Source organism: Podarcis melisellensis (assembly GCF_964234715.1).
Source record: "Podarcis melisellensis genome assembly, chromosome: 8".
NCBI lineage: Eukaryota > Metazoa > Chordata > Lepidosauria > Squamata > Lacertidae > Podarcis > Podarcis melisellensis.
The window spans coordinates 41,285,705-41,307,575 of record NC_138540.1 but is presented as its reverse complement, the minus strand read 5'-3'; the positions used below and the strand labels follow the sequence as shown (position 1 = coordinate 41,307,575).

At 40.7% G+C, this 21,871-nt stretch overlaps 1 protein-coding gene across 3 annotated transcripts in view; it reads right to left on the bottom strand.

Annotated features, from left to right (window-relative positions):
• Positions 1-21,871, bottom strand: part of ANKRD11 (ankyrin repeat domain containing 11) — a 201,096-nt gene that overhangs the window by 157,251 nt on the left and 21,974 nt on the right. For all 3 annotated transcript variants that reach the window (XM_081920142.1, XM_081920144.1, XM_081920143.1), the window contains exon 2: positions 19,338-19,417. The gene's annotated coding sequence lies outside the window, so the exon portion shown is untranslated. The remainder of the gene's footprint in view (positions 1-19,337; positions 19,418-21,871) is intronic.

Below are 21,871 nucleotides of genomic sequence, written 5' to 3'. Positions count from 1 at the left end.
ACACCAACACGTCGTCTAAAAAGGCCACACAATTCTTGTAGAGCAAAGGTCCCAGAACGTGGTTTATAAAAGCTTGAAAACACGCGGAGCCCCCTTGTAGACCGAAGGGCATAACGAGATATTCAAAGGCTCCCAAAGGGGTAAACATGGTGGTCTTCCATTCATCTCCCTTCCTTATGCGTATCAGATTGTACGCCCCCCGCAGGTCCAGCTTTGTAAAAATCTTTCCCTTCCTTACTCTGGTCAAAATGTCATCAATTCGGGGCATAGGGAAAGCCAGGGGCTCCGACACTGCATTGAGGGCCCTAAAGTCACACACCAGTCTCGGTTTGTCTGTGTTCTTTTTGTCCACAAAAAACACTGGGCTGCCCCCCACCGCTCGGGACTCTCTGATGAAACCTCGCTTCAGGTTTTTGTCAATGAACTCCCTCAGCTCCTGCATCTCCCTGTCTGACATGGCGTACAGCTTGCCTACTGGGAGTTGGGCCCCAGGGAGTAGGTTGATTTGACAGTCAAAGGGTCTATGCGGTGGCAGTTTGTCTGCTTCCCTTTCGCTGAATACGTTGCTCAGATCTGCGTATTGCGGGGGCACCTTCCCTTTGTCCATTACTTCCATCCCGGCTAGGGTGACTCTGTCTCCTCCCGAAACCTTCCCCTCCTTGCAGTGTTCTAGGCAATGCGCTGACCCAAAGGAGACCACCCTCTGATGCCAGCCCACTAGCGGATCGTGTAGCGCCAGCCAGCTCATCCCCAAAATGATGGGCGCTCCTCCCAGGATGGCCACATTAAACGCTATCTGTTCGGTGTGCCTTGCCACCCTCATTATCATCGGGACAGTCTGTTGGCTAACTTCTCCCCCCAACAGCTCTCTGCCGTCAATCGTAGTCACCTGCAAGGGGTTACTTAAAGGGATGGTCTGTATCTGATGCTCAGCTGCAAACTCCTTACTCATGAAATTACAGGAGCTGCCTGAATCCAAAAGCGCCTTGATCTTTAGTGGGTGTCCGTTTGGCAGTTCTAGTAACACCTCTATCACTAAAGCGGGTCTGGGAGGTTCCGGCGTGGGCACTTTCACTGCTCTTTGGCCTGGCTGCTGTGCCCCGACGGTGGCAGCCAGGCGTTGGCTTTTACTTGCTCCTTGCCTTCCTCTTCCTTTCCCCCAACAGCTCCTGCCATCCCTTGCCATTCCTTTCTTTGTGGGCAGACTCTGGCAAAGTGCCCTGGCTGTTGGCAGAGATAACATCTCTTGGCGCTCTTTCCCTCCTTCTTCCGCCCTTCACTGGGATTTGAAACTGCGCGCGCCCGCGCTGTTCCAACTTCCATCGGCTCTGCCGGCGGGAAAGGTGGCTCTGGAATGTCTGGAATGCGGAACTCCCTCCAACGGTCTCCTTTCCCTTCCCGCTTTTCCAAAGCCCTCGCCTCCTGGCGCGCTCCTATGGACAGCGCAGATTTGGTTAACTGATCCATAGACTCCGCCCTGGGCCCCCGGGAAAGCTCATCTTTGACGGTTGAAGAAAGCCCCTCTTCGAAAAGCATTTGGATGGGCTCCGCCGATAGGTCCCACCCCAATTTATGAATCAGCATAGTAAATTCAGTCCAGTACTCACGGACAGATCTGCTTCCTTGCTGGCAAGCCATTAACTGCCTTCGCACCACCCCCTGCTCAATATCGCTGGAAAACATCAGGTCCATGGCACGAAAAAACTTCCTCGTGTCCTTTAGGATCTCATTATTCGCTGCCATCAGGGGTCTAACCCAATCTTTCGCCCCGGATTCGAGATGGCCAATCACAAAAGCCACTCGCGATTCCTCGTCGGGGAAGTCATCAAACTGCAAGTTTAGAGCGTATTGCATCTCTGTTCTAAAGGCATGATAGTTCCTGGGATCCCCCCCGAATTTCTGCACCAATCCTGGTACCTTTCTGGCGAGCGGGGTGGTTTTCTCCTTTCCCTTTTCTGCATCCTGAGCCCTCCTCTCCTCAAGCCTCGCCGTTTGCAGCGCCAACTGGATCTCCAACGCCCTGTACCTTTCTTCCAGGCTTGGACCCCCTCCAGCTGCTCCTGCTCCTCCGGTTCCGGCTGGGTTGCTCATGATGCTTCTCCCTGCACAAGCTGGCTTTCGGTGACTTTCGGATTGCTGTGATGGGACGATGAGCTGCTTGTGCGTAAAATGCAAGTCCCTCAGAGTTTGATCAGGTTTTCAAACCTCTGCCTGTGACGGAGCCCCTCCAGCATGGCTGCGTCAATCACTAGTAGAATCCGAAAGTGGCTGCTTTCGGAATCTTTTCCAACATAAAAGCTCTTTAACGGAAACACGTCGTCTGGCCTCTCGGCGTGACAGTTTCCGGCGAGGTGTGGGTGTCCCTATAGGAGGTCCTGAGACCTCCCCACTGTTTTCGCTGGAAGTGTCTCTGAGCCATCCCTCCGACTCACTTTCCCTTGGAGTTCTTGCTCGCCCTCTACTGGTTCCCTCTTCCGCTGCTACTCCTCTCTCAACCTCAGTGAGCCTTTGCGCCCCCGGCGCTTTAGATGGCAGTTCCCTGACACATACTTATACTCCTTTCATAAACATGTTTAAGATGTGATGACAGAGGTTCTTTTTTGAAAGCTGCTTGTAACAAAAAGCACCAACTAAAGCATTTCATTCATAGCACTGAAACGTTTTAAGTCTGAGACTTCATTTTTACCAAGTGGATGGCACCACAACAAACTGAAGCTTTCCCCACATAATAGCATATTTTGACCAAGAACAGAAGCCCTCAAAATACTATCCAACTATAGTTCAGTCACAATGCCAAGCTCCCATGAAGTCAGACTGCTGTTAACATGATCTGCATAAAACGCAGCGCACTAGACCAGCAATGCTTCTGTAGAGCTTAGATAACACAATCTTTTATTTATTACAGCTGCTTGGATCAAAAACGGAACACACTGGGATTTCCAGTCTCCAAAGGTTATCTCTGACTGTTGAACTGGGGCTGAGCAAGCTACCTTAAACAACTATAGCCAGTTTCAAAATTACCACACGTTATGGAGGGGTTCCATATAATACCTAAAACCTTGAAGACACTCCCAAAGGCAGTGGGTAAGGGGGAATACTCCCAGAACCCATGCACCAAGTGGGCCTTGCCCAAGCAACGTGGAGATCTTAAAAACTTTTAGTGCCAGGTAACCCAGGCAGACCCAATTCAGAAAGAGCTATTAAGCACTCTGCCCTGCTTGTAGGAAAAAGCCCATTTGGTATGCAGGCTCTTGGAGGCTAGGATGCTCACATAAGATCTTACGGAAACTTGGATGGCCCCACAAAAACTTACAAGAGCCCCCCGGAAATGGCACATCACATTCAAAATGCCTAGAAATGATTATCAAAGTTGAAGTGGATCAGAGCAAAGTAAAACCTTTGCCCCAGATGCAAAACTGAATACTGAAGCAAAACTGAAGTCCACCTAAAATCTCTTTATAGATTTGAAAAAGCAAATGGGAGCTTCTGCGAAAGGAGCCAATCTAAACTTTTATAGTTTCCTCTAAAGTCATGTGTTAACCTTCCTATGACAATCCCAAAAAGTACTTCTGCAAACCAGATTGTAATTCCAGTTTTGGGAATAGGTTAATCACCAGAGTGGAGTGTGTGCGTGCACACAAGTAAGCACTCACATGTCCAAAAAAACACCAAGGGGTTATTGATTTTTTAAAAATCTGAAACGTACAAATTCTGAAAGCTGGGATACAGCATAACATTTTAAATGAAGGTTCTATCTGAAGATCCCTCTTTAAAAGTCGCAACAGGAAGATGTAAACCATTTTCTTTTTCCCCACTGAGAATGTCTAACAAGTAAATCAACCTGTTTACTTACACATGCAACAAGGTCTGATCAGGACCTAGACATATCTGCATTCTGTAATGGAACTAAACTAATAGTAGTACCGAGCTCAGAACCCCTAATTCCCAATACTTGATCAATTGATTGATTTTACTACATGCTGCTTTTCCACAACAAGCTACACCCAAAGTGCCTTACTGCAAACATTCAAAACATCAAAATAGAGAACATTGGAAATACAAATATACAAAATACAGAAAATGTCAGAAATTCAAAATAGCAAAAATAAATGATTTGGCAAATATTTGATTTAGAATGAATTACATATTACCCCCTCCCAAAAAACCCCACATAATCTAGGCATAATTACATAAATACAAACCAAAACAAAAAGTTAACTGACAATAAAGTTTCTGATCCTAGTCATGCTGCACTCCACGGTACCTGACTTAAATTCAGTTCAGAGAGGAGGGATAAATGACATAAAACTGGAGCCCATATCTGTCCTCTAGAGGAGGCAAACAGCACCAAAAGGCAAATGTCAGAGAGAGCAATGATGGTAAATCTTTTCCCCAGCCTCTTCAAGGACCAACTGCTGGTGCAGGTCTGATTGCAATTCTTCCTCTGTCTATAAAGAATGTTGGCCTCCTAACAGGGTGCTCAGAATTTTTTAATTATGTTTGCAAGTAATTTATAAAGGCTTTGTTTAGTTGTGAGACAATATGTTGTTATTGTTTTGGTAACCAATTAGTATACATTGTTGTTTGAGTACTGTATAAATTACAATACAGAAAACCTGATTTAAAATCAATCTACTCTATTTTTCAAAACATGCTAGGAGGCATCATTACAACAACTTTTTAAATAATAAGCCTGTAATCCAAGTAGCCTGCTTCAATATACGTACTTAAGCATTGTACACTACAGGAAAGTATTGCAAACTGACCAAGTTCTTCAATTCGTATTAACGCTCCTGTGCTGCACCTGCAGGTGATTTTAAAGATCATAAGGAACTCAGAATTCTCAGTAAGCCCAACATCATTTCCCAGTAGCTTTTAAACTTGTGGTCTCGGAAACCAGGAATGCCATGGAAGCATACCAAGACCTCTTCAACTAAAAGTTCAGAATATGACAGACAAGCTTCTTGAGAGATGGCCTGAAAATTACTATCGATCTTAACCTGTAATCTGCTTGGAAATATAAGATATGTTCTGGATAATGCATCTAGCTACTGCAAGCTGACAGGACTGACTAGTGCTCAAGCAAACTGAATGTTTGCCCTAAAGCATGCTCCAGAATCCTCTGCATCATACAGAGGTCCATGGCAGATGAGGGGTTTCTCAGTAGACAAGTCAATGTGGAAAGTTTAATACAACACTGGTGTCTCTCCTCTGGCCTTAACTATTTAACCATTAACAAAACTAAGCTTCTTAGCACAAGGACACAACATGCATGTAAAAATACTAAGTCTACGGGGTACTAAAACTTGTATTAAGATGCTGACACAAAGAACAGTTATCCAACGGGGGCTCACATTCCATTCTTGTGCTTCAGAATAAGGATCCCAACTAATCAGACATGCCAAGATGGTTCTGAAAGTTGTTTAAAACAATGTTCAGAGGATGAGGTCAAAGAGCTTAACAGTTCCATATTGACACTGCTGCACAAGCCATACAACTTCTACAGCCTGTAGAACGGGTCGGGTATAACCAACTAATGTAGAATTGTAAAATCAAGGTGCCGGGCTTCAAGCTTTAGAGATACATAATTTTATTTCTATTCCACCTTTCCACAGCTCAAACCATGCCCAAGGCAGCTTATACAATGAAAACATACATAACTACAACATAACAAAAATAGTCATAAACATTGATAAAAGCATTAAAATATACACAACCAAACTGAACATTTTCTACATAAATCACAACATGATATAAAATAAAGATACAAAAAAGCAACAGCTACAGCTACAAACCTTCTTCCCAAACAATACCCCAGCCCAAGAGTCTATTCAGTCAGGGCCCTGCCCTCCTAGGCCAAGTGAAAAAAAGGCTACAAGACAGGGAGCAGGTCTTCCAAGACTCACAACCAATATGGTCTATAAGCAATGCAGATTTCACAACACACTTCAATTTGCTTTATTCCTTTTTAAAGTGCCTTTCCCTTTTATGCATCAATACTTCCATTAGAGTTCAAACTACTTTAGTATTACCCTCTGTAAACCTCATGATCTTTCTCACACACACATTTCCAATTTATTTTGTTAAGAACATCTTACTATGGTGTCAAGAATTTTTAAATTGGGCAAAGTCTCCAGGGGTAGTTTAGGAATGTTTGTGTGCTTTCCTTAAAACTCCATCACAGATGGAATCTTTGCTGGTTATTGCTTGGAACCAACCCACTAGCAGAAGAAAACTAAAATAATGTGCAGTGTAGATCAAATGTATTATAGTCACACGCAAAGCAACAACTGGCTGTACCTTCAAGAGTCTCAAAAAGATTTGGAGATAATGAATAGGCAGTAAAGTATGGAGGCTGATTGTATAGTCAAGCTGCATAGGCAGATGTCAATGACAGCTGGGCAAGTTAAAACAGCTTACATTTCATTATGGAATGGTCTCCTTCACGCCTTTAGTTAAAAGTAACATTACAGCAGCTATACGTGAAGAAAAGTAGGCAGGTAAACAAGGAACTGTGGTAGAATTAAAAAGTTTATTGTTGCTAGTAAATTTTGGTAACGTTTCCCACACCATGCAAGTTTTATGTAAAACATAATAGAATACTTTTTTTTACAGCTGTGAGCTTGAAAGGAATGAACATAATTACAATTCTGAGCATGAAATGAACTACCATCATACATGCCTGAACCAAATCTGTTTCACCAGCTGTAGCAAATCAAAGTAGTCAGAATTAAACAAAAAAGCCTAGAAGCAACAGCTCTTGTTGCCTTTAACCTAGTAATTGTGAAGCACCTGGATCCGGAAGGGCTGTAGAGGGTTGTAACAGCTTCTGATGTTCAGTGGATGTGGTCCAGTGACTCTTTGATCTTTCTGGAATGCAGGACCTCAAAACAATGCATCTGTGTACTAGCTATATTACAGATCCGGGTGTGGACCTGAGGGGATTTATAAAAGCTAGCATTACATTGCAGCTGGAAAAGAAAAGGATGGAGCCACAAACTGATCTGAATAAATTTGAGACAAAAAAGAAAATAACACATGGTCTTACCCATTCTTTTTAACTTGTCAAAATGACCAAACCATTCCAAATCACTTAGAATAGGTGAGCTCTATGTAGCTCTAGGGACGCGGGTGGCGCTGTGGGTAAAAGCCTCAGTGCCTAGGACTTGCCGATCAAAAGGTCGGCGGTTCGAATCCCCGCGGCGGAGTGCGGTCCCAGCGCCTGCCAACCTAGCAGTTCGAAAGCACCCCCGGGTGCAAGTAAGTAAATAGGGACCGCTTACTGGCGGGAAGGTAAACGGCGTTTCTGTGTGCTGCGCTGGCTCACCAGATGCATCTTTGTCACGCTGGCCACATGACCCAGAAGTGTCTCCGGACAGCGCTGGCCCCCGGCCTCTTAAGTGAGATGGGCGCACAACCCTAGAGTCGGACACGACTGGCCCGTACGGGCAGGGGTACCTTTACCTTTATGTAGCTCTAGTGTTTTCAGTTTTTTTTAAAAAATGGACTTAACATAAAATCTGTTGCAAGTCAATACTGAGTGAACTGCAATAAAACATTTTCTACTACAGATTTTAACCACTCTCTCTCCAATTTTATTTACATCATTTTACCTTACTCTTCAACTGAAGAGGCTCCCAGAGCAGCTTACACAAGATAATATAACAACACAGTGTCTAGGCTTAGATCTGAAAGATGCAGCACAAAGTGAAAAAGACGGTGGGAGGGGACTGAGGCATCCATTTCTAGGTTGTCATGTGGTTCTTATAGTGAGAAGCTTGGAGGGAAACAGCTGAAAGACAAATGGAGCCTGAAGGAGGTGGTCTCTCAGTATAGCCAATCATGCGGCCCTTCTATTGCTGCATTCTGATGGAATGGCTACAGCTAGATGCTAAGTGAAGCCTGCTGGACCAGGATCTCTCAGCTGATGTAGAGGTCTTGCAATTTTGAAAAAGATTCCATTCTTATAGTTTCAATAAGGGAACCACATGGCTGGTGGGAAATGTACACTTCCCTTTACTAGTACATGCCCATATTTTGCCTTCTCACTGAGCTGTCACAAAAGCAGTGTTTACATTGTTAGCACTTTGGTAAGATTTACTAATGATATCTAGACAATTTTGCATGCAAACAGCTTGTGCTCTGCTTTGTTAACTGCTCTACACTGCTGCATATTCATAGCAAGACACTCTACAGTAGTACACGTCATGGACAGCTTACATACACTCCAGATACATTTCAATGTACATGTGTCATTAGCCTGATATTTTCATTCTGAAGTGCTTGAGCCTTCTATTCTGTTGTCAGAGTCAAGTTGCATCACTCCAAGGCACAAGTAAGCTTCATGACAAAATGACCTGCTTATAGATAAAGAACAAAATTATGAAGCTTAAAGATTTGCATACACAATTAGCACATGTTAGAAATACCAATAAAAACTACCAGCTTATTCATTGCTTCTCAAATTTAATTTCTGAGAGGTTTTGAATTAGAAAATTTTTCAGATTTCCCCCTATGAATGAGGTTAATTTGGTCAATTTGCATAAGGTAATCAGCATGGGAAAACCTTTAGTTTGTATCAAAAAAAATTCTGATTTCCCAGAGTGATCCAATTTAGCATGTTTATTTTACTTGTGTTTAGCATTTTTTTGTCCCAATACAAATACTCAAGGGGGAAATTGAAGCACAATTAATGTTTTAATTGGGATACTCATAAAAAGTTAAAGACAATAGCATGTACTTTACTTGAATTGTTTACATTTAAGGGGAGAATGTGCTGAAAACTGTTGACAGTAATAAATGTTAACAATGTTAACAATTATGCACGATAAGCTGGCTCACATACTTGCTTAATGTTGTATGCAATTGTCATACATTCACTGTTAGTAATAAACTTAAGAAAATTTTAGATGGAAAAATAAAGCCCTGGGAAAGGTTTCCATTAAAAAATTTCTACCTGTCCAAGCACCATGCTGGTATAAAGAGGCTAGAAATTCTGTGCAAGAAAACTGGAGTCTCAAAAGCAAGAAGCTTGGGACAAACATGCGAAGGTTCCTAGTCTCTTAATCAGACAACAATTTAAAGGCCAGGTTCTACCAGAGTTGTACAACCCATGCATCTCTTGCTATCTTCTCCCAAGTTTACATCCTCTAACTCAGGTCCTGCACCCAACTGACGATAACTCACTACTGAATTACTAAGTGAGCTGGAATGCAACACTCTGAGTTTTCCCACGATTCTAAAGCTGATCATTCTGAATATTTATTTAGCCTTGTAACATTTCAGTATTAGATGTAACAGTGTAACAGTGCCCATATATGGTTGAAAGTCAAGGTTCTGCTCCAGTCCAGAGCAGGGGTGAACAACCCAGTGGCTGTACTCAGCCCCATAGCCTCCCCCCTACTATGTTGGTGGCAGCAAAAATTTAAAAAGTTAAAGCAGACACAAACTGTGGTGGACATAGAAGTTTCAACTTTCTGGCCACCCAGCACCTGATGAAGATATTAACTGCTCCTTCCATCATCAGACTGATCATGATGAGAAAGGGGACAATATGTCCACTCATCAGCTAATCTGCACAAATCACCTGAAGGGTGAGTACTCTGCCCCTGTGTGCATGTATATAGGTGTGTAGGGTGACTACAAGCACAGAGCCATCTTTCCTATTGGGCTTACTGGAGCATTGCGCCAGGGTGCTGGCCTCTAAGTGGCGCTCCAGTGAGTGGGGGAGCTGCGCTACCAGCGGCCTCCCCTTTCCCTGCATGCCCTCCAGCTGTGCCCCATCAACCATATGGCTGACGGGCGTGTAGCTTCCTTCCCAAGCCTCCGCGGGAGAGCGATCCCTGCAGAGGCTTAGGAAAAGGTCAACAACTCTGGGAAAGGGGGGGGTTCCGGAGGAATCTTTGCACCACAGCGCCAGATATGCTTAAGACGGCCCTGTACAAGCACCTGACTCCTAGGCAGAAAAGTTTTCAAACTGTCTTTGTAAAATAACCACTTCAGTTTTACCTTCAATCAAAAGCTAAGTGATCAAGTATTACAAAAAAACCAATATCTTAACTGAAGCCAAACACCTTGTGCTTACTAATTCTACTAAGATTCCCTAAAGACCTTTGGGTGTGAATGGAAAATAGTTCCAGCCATATTACATTATTTTACAGCACTCTGTGAACATGTTGCCAGAATTCCAGGTTCTCATTACACTCAACTCGGTGCCCTACTTTTCCATCAATGCTCTGTTTTTAATCCTGTTGCTTGGCCTCAAACATGCGTAAGAGCATTCTTGGTGTTGTATAGTGTTTTCAGACAAAACATGATGATGTAGTTATTGAAACAGCAACAAAAGGCATAACGTATATAAATCACAGCTTCCCTTACTGCAGTGGAGCTGCATTCCAGTGAGGAAGCCACCAAAGCAGCACAAAGTAATGATGCAGCAAATAAAAATTAAATTTGGAAGCAACTTTTATTTAAAACATTTCTGATTTGGATTTCAATTTGAAAATGTCTGAACAAAAAGCAAACATTCCAGATGTTACTTTTTAAAAGTTTACACTAAAATCCTCTACCTAAATATACTAATCCCCTTCCTTCCAAAGCTGCTCCAAGAGTTGTAAAAGCAATCAACATTTTGTTACCACTAATGCAGGGGTCAGCAAACTTTTCCAGCGGGGGACCGGTCCACTGTCCCTCGGACCTTGATTTCCGTGGATAAATTTATAAATCTATACACCACCCACCCACCCACTGGTTTTGTCAGAAGTATATTATTTACCAATAAGCATCTGCTCAAGCACAATCCTCTGCAAACACTCATACAGCTTCATATCATGTAAGAAAAATATCAAGCTTTCAGTGTTTATTAAGAAGATATAAATTAGAAAATGGAGCACTGGCCTCAATTAGGTTTGAGTAAGGTGGCAACCCACTAGAATAACCATCACATTACACTACATTTAAATTGCTGATTTCCAAGCTGCATTCAGGGCAGCCCTGGAGTACCTTGAAAACTTATCAGGGACTCTTCATTGAAGAGGCCAGTAATGGCAGCCAAGTTTCCCTGTCACTGCTCATCTTCTCCTGTAATGCATAGTCTTGGCACAGTGCTTTGTGTTCTAAAATGCACTCTCACTTCAAACTGAGCATCAACAAAGTCCAACAAAAACCCTTGATCTAATTCAAAGTAACATTCCAAAAAGTAGAGAAAAGTAACATTTTCACTAACTGAAAAATTAGCTTGAGTGCCTGAGCATATTTGCCTTGTGTTACAACAGCAAAACATTAAAACAAGCAGAAGCTATCACAACTCAACTTGCATTAAGGAAAAGTTAAAAGCTTTCCTGTGAAAAACAAATACAGGATATTGGCAAGACTGCAAGAATGAGGTTAAAAAAAAAGACTAAGTACAACAAATGGATTTTATTCTCTTTGTACAACACAAAGAGCAAGTCTACTTCTTGCAAGACTGCAGTAATAAGTTTATCACTGCCAGAGAATAAGCAGAATGGTTAAATAACTTTGAACAATTACCATGTTAACCTAACCACACAAGATTAAGCAAAAGTCAATGAGATCTGAAATGCAGATGTAGTCATGTTGAGGAGACCTATGCCAACTAAAGTGTCCCAAAACTTCCAAGTCTTATTTCACAAAAGTTTGTTCTCATCTGTCTCAATAGGGCTCACTGGGGTAAATTCAATATCAAAGGATCCCATACTTACTTACACTGGTAGTAATGAAGAATCCACCTGTTAGCTGCAAACAAAACTTTTCCTATGTGGGTTAGTGAGTATGCTTACAAACTATGGAGCCATACATTTCCCTTTCCCCCTATAAATGGTTCACGGATGTGCCAGCCACTCGCCTATGCCCTAGGAATATATGGTTGCTTTTGCTTCTTTCCAACCAGGCACTTGTTTGTTTTCTTCTTCTTCTTCTTCTTCTTCTTCTTCTTCTTCTTCTTCTTCTTCTTCTTCTTCTTCTTGTCGTCGTCTCTGGTTTCAGGTTCTAGCTCAGCTGGCCTCTACATTCTGTCTCCAAGTATCCCACTGCTGGAAGACAGACCCCTTCCTTTTTCATGCTTGTTGTCTCCTAATCCTCTCCCTGGTTTCTTTTCTTCCTTTTATCTTTTGGACATAGTGGCCTCTCTCCTATGGCATAGATCATTTGATGTAGCCAAACCTCACCTACACGCCCCCCCCCCCCGCAATTCTATGTATTTAGGCAGCAATTGGCAATAATGTGAGGTGTGCTGATGGTAACAAACACCGACTGGCTGAGACTTGGTCTGTTATCTGTCATACATCATACATGTCATTATGTGTAGGGTAGGTGAGTGTGGCTTGGCCAAAACAGCTTTGTGGGACAAATGAGAAGGTAGGAAAAGAATGCTGCAGAAAAAGGAAATGCAACTCTGATTGTTCCACCATGCAGGATTGGGAATAGTGGCCCCAAATGACTCTTCCTTTTTCTAGCTCTGCCTCTGGAGAGAGAAACTAAAATTAGCTGATCCACTCCCAAGATCCATAGCAGCATTAGTCATTAAAATGTTAACTTGTCACATATGATTTTAATCAAGTCATCCTCTGTGGTGTGCTCAGCTTGGAAAGCACAGTACGCAAGGTTTATGCCTTTTCATCATCATAAAAAGATGAAATGCAAGAAATAAGCCTACAGCAATATGTGAATGGCCATATTTAGAATGATTTTATCCAGTTCTTTTCTAAGTTCACTTCATCCCTAGACATCAGAAATAACATGTCTACCTCTGTTTGTTATAAGCAACACAATTATGGGTGCTCGTGCTGCTCCTAATTCCAGTACTGGCAGTGTTAGATGGACCCTTTAAAATCAAATTTCAATTCAAAAATTCCTTTATTTACACACACATTGAATGAAGGACTGCACAGTGTTTCTTAATGAACTCAGGAACCTGAATATATTCATGTAATAATGACAGAAATGGCTGCCACTTCATCTGGCATTCAGCAAGCAAAATTTAAGAGCCATTTTCACATAATTTACATTCCAAACTTAGCAACATCTTATTGCATCAAGCATTTGAGGGGTCTATGTAACAGAGAATGACATTTGTGGACCAGAAAACTAAGGCTGCAATGCTAAACACATTTACTGTGGAGTAAACCCTTCTAACTCGGTGGACTTAGTTCTAAAGAAGAACAGGATTATACCATAGAAGGAATTTCACATCAAAAATAGATCCAGTGCCGTAACATTGTAACACCAATGCAGTGACTGTTAATTTAGCGGAAAGAATCAATTTGAGTTCCTCAATATTTCAACCAACCAAAGGCCATTTGGACTTTCCCTTCTCATACCTGTTTATCAGACACATAGACCACTCCATATAACTATTTACAGGCTGTCTCCCCCTGACTATCTGACTGAACATCTCTTCCAAAAATTGTCATTTGATCTGCCTCGGAGCAATAAAGTGCCCGTGCACCATGTACACACTCTCCTCAATAGCTTATGTAATAGTAAAGGACAAGGAGGAAACATGTTTACATCTGGAAACAACAACATCACCAAGGCCTCATGAGCCACTTTTGTGTGTCCATATGTTATGAGAAGATATAACAATAAATGTTTTGTGAGAAGCACATTATGGTCCACTCAGTCTTTCTTCCATGAAACTCAGGAGACTGTACACGAGGCGCCCCCAACAATTTTCCATTCAGGCAATGCCTGCTTAGCATTGGCACAGTTGCTGCATTCCATGCCTTCATAGGACATCAGTCTTCCCCCTGAATACAACTGTTATATGTCATACCACAGCCACATGCACCATCCTTAGATAAGGATAGTAAATGCATTTATGTTTTTGTTTAGTTTACACACACTCCTCCATATTTATTATTTTTACAGTGACTAGATCCTAAATATAGGATTTTTTTAAGCATTCACTTTTACCTTGGAAAGATGCTCTACCAAGGAAAAGGACTGCAAATACTGTAAAAGGAACTAATGGCTTAAAAGGCAGCAAAAATGAATGAAACCACCACAGAGGCAGAAGGAGACTGAAGAGAAGAACCAAAGATAAGACTAAACACAGATGGGAAATCAACAGGTGGTAAAAGAAACAAGGAAATGACCAGCCTGAAAGGTGAACAACAGGCGTCAGGAAGAAATGACTGCTTTCTGAGAAGCAAGGGGGGGGAGTGAATAAAGGAGGAGTAAGGCTAGGTTAAGACAAGCAGCTTCCTTTATTCTTTTTTAAAGCTTACAATGTTGCCTATTGTCCATTGGGGCAGCACCAAATCCCAACCTGGCCACAGCTTCTCTCGGATCTCCAGAATGTTTTATCAGCTACAAATGTTCATCTATATCTGTAGACATACCTAAAAGCTTCATTTTAAAAACTGCAGAGAATGAAAGTTGGAAGGGATGTCAAATGCCATCTACGCCAACTCCTACCAATGCTGAAAATCCACTACTACAACCTCCATGATGGGGAGGCCATCCAGCCTCTGCCTAAAAACCTTTACTGAAGGTAAGTACACCAGCTTCCAAGGCAATCTGTTCCATTGTTGATCAGCTTGTACTTCCTAATGTTTAGTTTAAACCCTTTTTCTTCCAATTTGAATCCTATTTGAATTTGAATTTTAGCTCAAGTCCTACCCACTGAAGCTACTTATAGCAAGTTTGCTCCCCAACTTTGAGATAGTTTTTCCAAATATTTTGAGGAGTATATAATACAAGTATTTCCCTTTGACAAAGATTAGAAGCTATACTACCACAGACTAGAAAAGAAAGTTTCACATATTCTGGTAACAATATTTAAAGTAAACAGTGAACACAGGATTCTGACCGTTGGATAGGCCTCTCATATGCATTCTCTGGCAGTGTCCCTAACAAATATAGTTGCAAAAAGTACGATCACAGAAAAACCTCAAAAATACATAAAATTTGAACAAGTAAATCTCACTAATGCCCAGTGGAAGACAAAGCTCAAAGAATATGAAAGCTACATTCAACTTATTGGCCTCTTCCCATAATATTATCTGGGGTAATGCATGCCTGCCAAGTGGGTAGACCGGAGTTACCCCACAAAAGTGAGTTTCCAGGCCCAAGTCTAAATATGAAAGTATTCTAGAGGCAATATATGTACTGCTATCATCTTCCAGAGAATTCACCTCTAGCTCCAACCCACATCCCTTCACGCAAAATCTTTGAAGGCAGAAGAAAACCCGCTCTTTCCACCCACCCAGGACATACTAACAGAGAGGGAAGCCAATACGAAGAGAGACATTTAAAACCTGCTCCCATATCTCCTCTGCCTGCTCACAATATCTGCCTACTGCAGTTATCCAATTCTCCAAGATCACCTTACTTTGGTCTTTTCACATGCTTTCCAAATAGACATTTTGAAGTATTTGGTCTTGAGCAGTGTTCAAAATTAGCCAGGCACAAGGCGCATTTTACACCTGGCTTTCGTTCACTTGCAACCAAGTGAAGATGCCTGGGTGCCAGGATGGCGCCTGGCATCTCCACCATTTGGAGCTGCATGCCTGCAGTTGATTGGATCTGGACTGTTTTTCACATGCTAATACCACATCATGTAGAATTAGCTTCACAATCATAATGAATTTCTGGAACCAAAATGCTATTTCTGTGCAGCTTGAACAGGAGCAGTCACCATTAAGAAAAAGAGGTCGGAATAGGCCAAGATATATGTGGACTGTCCCCGAGACATTTCAAGTTCTCAAGGCTCTTAACCTAGCTCAAGGTTGTCATCTGAACTAGCCAGATGTTTAACTGAGTATCAATCATAGTCTGTCCATCATTTGAAAATTAAGACTTTAGTGCCGTCTTGCCCCTAAATGGCAACTGGACATTCCATTTTGGAGACTGTAACTTTGGTTTAAAGAGCCATTTGAAGCCTAGCTTAAATAGCTAGATTTCTAACACTGGTTTCAAGGATGTTGAATTTACAGTTAAAAGTGATTAGGTTGCAAAGGTTCACTCGTCATTAAAACTTGCATTAACGAAAACTTTTTGTTACCTCTTGCTACATCTAAAAATGTATTCAGGAAAGGAGAGTGAAATCTAACTCAAGGTTGTGACAGATCCTGATTTTACAAATCCTTTCCCTATGCAGTCAAGAATCAGTAAATATTTAAAAGTGAATGCATCCAAGCTGAAGTGCCACTAATGGAAAAGACCTGAGTTAAATGAATACCAAGATCTGGCCCCATTTTGTCTAAGCAATTCTATCTTCATTGTAAAATGTGACTTTTCCGAAGACAATTCAATTCTTAAAGCATGTGTTGAAACTGCATTTTTACTATCCAGCTCAGCTTCACAATAGTGTTCTTCTCGGAAGGTCAGAACAAGGCAAGATTCAAGCTTGGAAAAACAATTCTGCTTAGCAGCCCCACCATATTCATCCTTTTAATAACAACAAACAACAACAACAACAATTTATTTATACCCAGCCACTCTCGGCAGATTCCAACAAAAGATTAAAATACAATAGTCCTTCAGATATTAGAAGCTTCCCTAGACACCTACATATTCATTATGAACTCTGTGAAATACTACTTCCAAAACCACCATCACAATCTCACCTCTGTTCAAAAGTCTTGATCTGTCAATTTCTGTAATGAAAAATGTGAGTATTGAGAGTTTAACCAGCTGCCAGCTTACACTAGAATTCTGTGCTAAAGAAAGGCACCGGATTATCATGCTTCTTCAAGAAACTCAACAGTACATAAACATTGGAAGCCTAAATGCTTTTCAACAAGAAAATAATACATACACAGAGCATATTCATTAGTGTGGTATACGTATGGTATACAGTGACTTGGCTGCGCTGCATTTTTATTATTATTCCACTTTTCATTAATTTAAACATGACCCAATTTTTGTTACAAGAAAGAATGCTAAGGAGAAGCCTATATACACTTCAGACACTAATATTGCATGGAAATAACTGCATAGATGTCACCAAAGAACATAAAACTGCCACAACTCCAGCTTCATTAGAACATATTCTTTCACAGAAATCCCAGCACTAACACACAGCCATCATGTTGTTGGTCACAGATTCTGCAATAGCTTGGCCATGAAGAATTCTGCAAATCAAGTACCACATCCAATTCACTGGACAGTATTGCACTTTGCCCCAACTCAAGAATATGCAAGTACTCAGTAAGCTTTCCAAGAATTTGAAAACATTCTTAATTTCTATATATCAACAAAATCATCACTCTGGGCAAATAAGCCCTTATGATTCATCAGTGGCAGGTGGAAATTAGCACTGTTACTTATTGGGTATTCAATACTGGAAGGGAAGAATGCACACCTAATTTCAACATGACAAATTAAAATTTATGCTCCAATCACCACTTTTACGACAATCTCATTAAGGCCCCTGCAGAAAGGAAAATTACCTACACGTGAACAGGTATGGTGATGACACAAGTGATAAAATTGTCGATACACCTTTAAGCTCTGCAGCAGCAATATTCTGCTCTCCAGGTCTCGTGTGAGCAGAATGAGCAGAAACCTTTTTGTGTAAAATGTGAGATATTAAATAATTCTGTCTAAAGAATTCAGGTTTTAATTACTATTCCAAGTGTGTATGTTAGTTGTTCCACACAAAAACATTCTACCAATTTTTCTTATTTGCTCTCCAAAGGATTAATACTTATAAAATAAACACACAAACATTAAAAATAATAATCTAATGTGAACAAACTGCAAGTCAGCAACAATTAATAACGGAATGCCCTAAAAGGGCCCATCTCACCGACTGTCCTAAATGGCAGTAATGGACACTGGTATGCACTACTAGGACACTCAGTTACACCATCTGCCAAGAAGCAGGTTTTACCTCTCTCATTACTCTCGAAGAAGGGACTTCAACAGGAGTCTGCAATCGACCATGGGTGCATTGTATCACACTAATTACAAAATAGGCAAGAAGCTACTGTTGCTACTACCTCACCAAAGCTAAGGAAACAGCTTTTTATCCCAGTCTTTTCCAATGTTTTGTTAACTGACATGAGACCCACATCAGAAGATGCATCTCAATGTCATTGCTGAGACAGGTGCTCCACTGACAGGCTTCAGAAAGTTGTCAGCAGTGACAAAAACCTGCAGCACATATTTTTAGCACACTCTTATAGAGAGTTTGGGTGCATCTGAAGGTGCAGAATTTTTTAAAGCTCAAACCAAGTCCAGACTTGATTTTAATGAATCCTCTTTTAATTAGAAACTTAATCACCAAGTTCAAACATTACTCTTGTTAACTGATTACATTTCACCCTGATAATGTCAAATTAAATCCTAGATCACATTCACTAATTATCTCTTTTCGGTAAAAACTACCCTAGAAAAAATCCTTAAGAGAGAACATTATTCAGTATGAATCTTCTCACCTACAGTAAGGAAACAATCCCCAATTTAGCCAAATATCTGACATTTCTCTCCATCCTCCACAAGTAGGGAAAGACCTTTTCCTTTCAGGAACAAAACTAAGTTTGCTTCTCACCGCGGGTCTCTGTTAGCACCATGGGGTGTGTGGTATGTATAAGCTTTGACAGATTCAATCTGGATGAGAGGGAGAGCTGTATGAGTGGACACAGGAGGCAGGTCTTGTAGAATGGCACATAACTGGACTACTCTATTTGCTTGGTCACCGCTGTTATATAAACCTTGTTTAATCACAATGAAAATGTTCTACAAATTTTACTTCTAAGAATAGTGATTCCAATCATTCCCCTTCTTCTCTTGTGTTGCATTCAAGTGAATTTGTAGAGAACTTGCATGTACTGTAATAGGATTGTCAGCTTATAGTTGTTGCTTGCCACAGGTAACCAGCCAAGTACCTAATTGCAAGGCAGGGTTTTATGGTAGTTTATAAGTCCTTGGGCTGCTGATTCAACAGTGCCTTTGCAGAGAAAAATGCCACAGAGCTGCTTTATCCAAGCATCTAAATCAGAAAGTTTCTGAGATGATAACTTACCCAATATATGTTTTGGTGATGATAAAATGAAAGCCACAGCCTGTATTTGTAATTTCCCTACAAAACCTTTGTCAGGTACTGCAGGGAGGTTCACCCTCAGGCCTTATTTGTGATGCTGCTATACATTGCACTACAACTAAAACTAGTTTCTTAATAAGCTGAAGACATTTTATCTGCACTACAAAACCGATTCTAACACAACTACTCTATCAAAACCTATTAAATATTTACATTTTAAGAATAATAAATGAAAAATCACTATCATGATTCAAAGTCATATTTTGTTTTTGTATTCGCTATTACAAAAGCTATTCCACTGAAAGGGGGAGAGCAATAAAATAGTTACCGATTCCATAGCTGAAAGTAGTGGTTAGCAGGACATGGATAAAATCCAACAAAGAGATGTCTCCAAAGAAGCTCTGTATTCTGAAAGACAAACAAAAGTTATCTTACATAAATATTAAGACTCACAATGCAAGCTTTGGGGGGGGGGAGCATGCTAAAATCATTACACCTCATAAAAATATCTTGCTGAATTCTATTCCCGGTGTGCTTTGCTACTTCAACAGTCCACTGGGTGATAGCACTGTGATGTCCTACTTATACAACTGGGATTTTCCTTTCAGCCCTCTTAAAAAATAATCTATTTTCAGACTCACATACATAGAAAATATTGAAATAAAATTTGACAAAATCTTTTCAGAAAGCCAGAATAAAATGAGAAGAAAAGATATCTGGTCTTTGGTAGGTTTCGGGGAGGGGTGGAATCTTAGCCACTGAATTTGCACTTACACTTATAGAGACCTAATTGATCAAGATAACCTGGGATTCACATAATTACATAACTTATTTACTAATCATTCTGGTTACTCTTAGAAACTGAATATTTTTCAAGACAAGAGAATAGAAAGAATACATTCACAAAGAAAGAGAGTAGCACAGGTTTGTTCCATAAAAAATAATAATACTACTTTAAAATCAAACTATTTACTTCTTGTCCTGGTTTAAATACAAAAGAAATAACAATATGCTGTAAGTACCATACAGGTAAGAGCTCGTGAAATTTACTGGCAATTGTATCATATAACTATCCCATGCTAGCATTTACATAAACATTAGCAAAAGCTAATATTCACCAATAAAATATACCCTTCCTTTTTAAGTATCACCTTCATATTTTTTTATAGCTAACACTACCATAAGAATAAGATATCTGGTGCTTGCTATTATCATTCCAGAACAAGCAAACTGTGACTCATAATTGCAGTGAAGCCAGCTGTTCTTAAGTAAAAGAAGTCAAGGCTAACCTATAAAAGACAGCACTAGGCAACTACAATAAAAATCACCAATCTCTAGTATAAAAACAAAAGGCGGCAAGGCTATTTAAATTTGAGCAAAGTAATGCAACAATCGTCATCAAACTGTAGCCAGATGCATGATGCAGTTCTACAGCTGAAGCTTAGCACGCCTGGCCCTATAAACACCTGGGTCCCATGCATAAACCTCTTTTGGAGGTTGTGGGGTACTGAGTAATAGGAGTGTTAGGCTAGGGCTTCAGAGACCTGTATCTGAGTGGTCATTGAACATTGGCCTTTAAAAAATTAGCCTCAATTACAAACTAGCATCACAGCATCACTGTGAAAATGTAAGTTGTAGAACACTTTGAAGAGTACTAACTCATTCAAAAGGAGAGGATTATACTGTCTCCATACCAGGCCGGCCAAAAACGCTCTTTGGTCTTGTAAAGGATGAGCTGTCTTTTAATTGTGAATTAAAAAAACTATGCTACAATACCTAATATATAGCAATATTTTATAGCAGAGGTGTCGAACTTCTAAGAGACTGTGATCTACTCCCACTATAAATAAACTGGCAGTGATCTACCCATTGGATTGACCAGAGTTGTTGAGCTTTTTTGAGGGAGGCTTCACCAAAGTTGTTGAGTGGTTTTTTTAAGGGGGAGAGAACACAGTTGTTGAGGGTTTTTTTTTTTAGGATGGACCAGGGAAAGCCCATGATCGACCAGTAGATCGCGATCAACCAGTTGGACAGGCCTGCTTTATAGCGATACCTCTATATAGACATATAAAAATGACTTCAAATATAACAATAAAAGCCAGAACTGAACTAGGAAAATGAACCAATGTGCTACAATGCATGACAAACCAATCCAGACAGCAGGAAGCCTAGCCAAGTACAGAACATTCCATTTGGAGAGAACCTCTGACATGTTCAAAAATGCTGAAGCAGATGGTGAGCAGTCTTTAATACTAGTATCCCAGCTTAGTCAACCACCAATGTTTGCTAAAATTAAGTCATATAAGAACTCCAGGGGCTGAACTAAAAAATGAAATGTATGCATTGCTACTTAAGATTTCATGTACATAAATATGAGCTACTTATTTAATCATGAAGGCAAGGCTGACTTTTCTTTCTTTGGAATGGAACCTTCATATACCAAAAACAAAACAAACAGCCCCTCCTTTTATGGCAGTACCAAGCCTTCTGTACTGAGAAAAACCGAAAGGATTTCCTGTCCTGTTAACATAATGCTCCTAAGCAATGGAGAGTTAACCACACATCAGAGCCAGAACTGGTTTTAGTTTAATACAATGACCTGAAAACACATTTTAATATTTATGTGCATAGCACCTATGTCAGCTAGAAGAGTGAAGCCAGACTAGCAATCTTAAACACATAACCATGAACATCAAAAAGGAGGAACAACATGAAAAAAGCATATAGTCTGGAGACAAGTAACTGGAAAAGAAGGGCAAATTTAGGAGGCAGGTGGTACATGGACTTCCAGGGAACTAGGTAAAAGTAAAGAACAGATGGGGAGGGAGTGTTGAAATGAAAAGCAAAGGAGGACTGATTAGT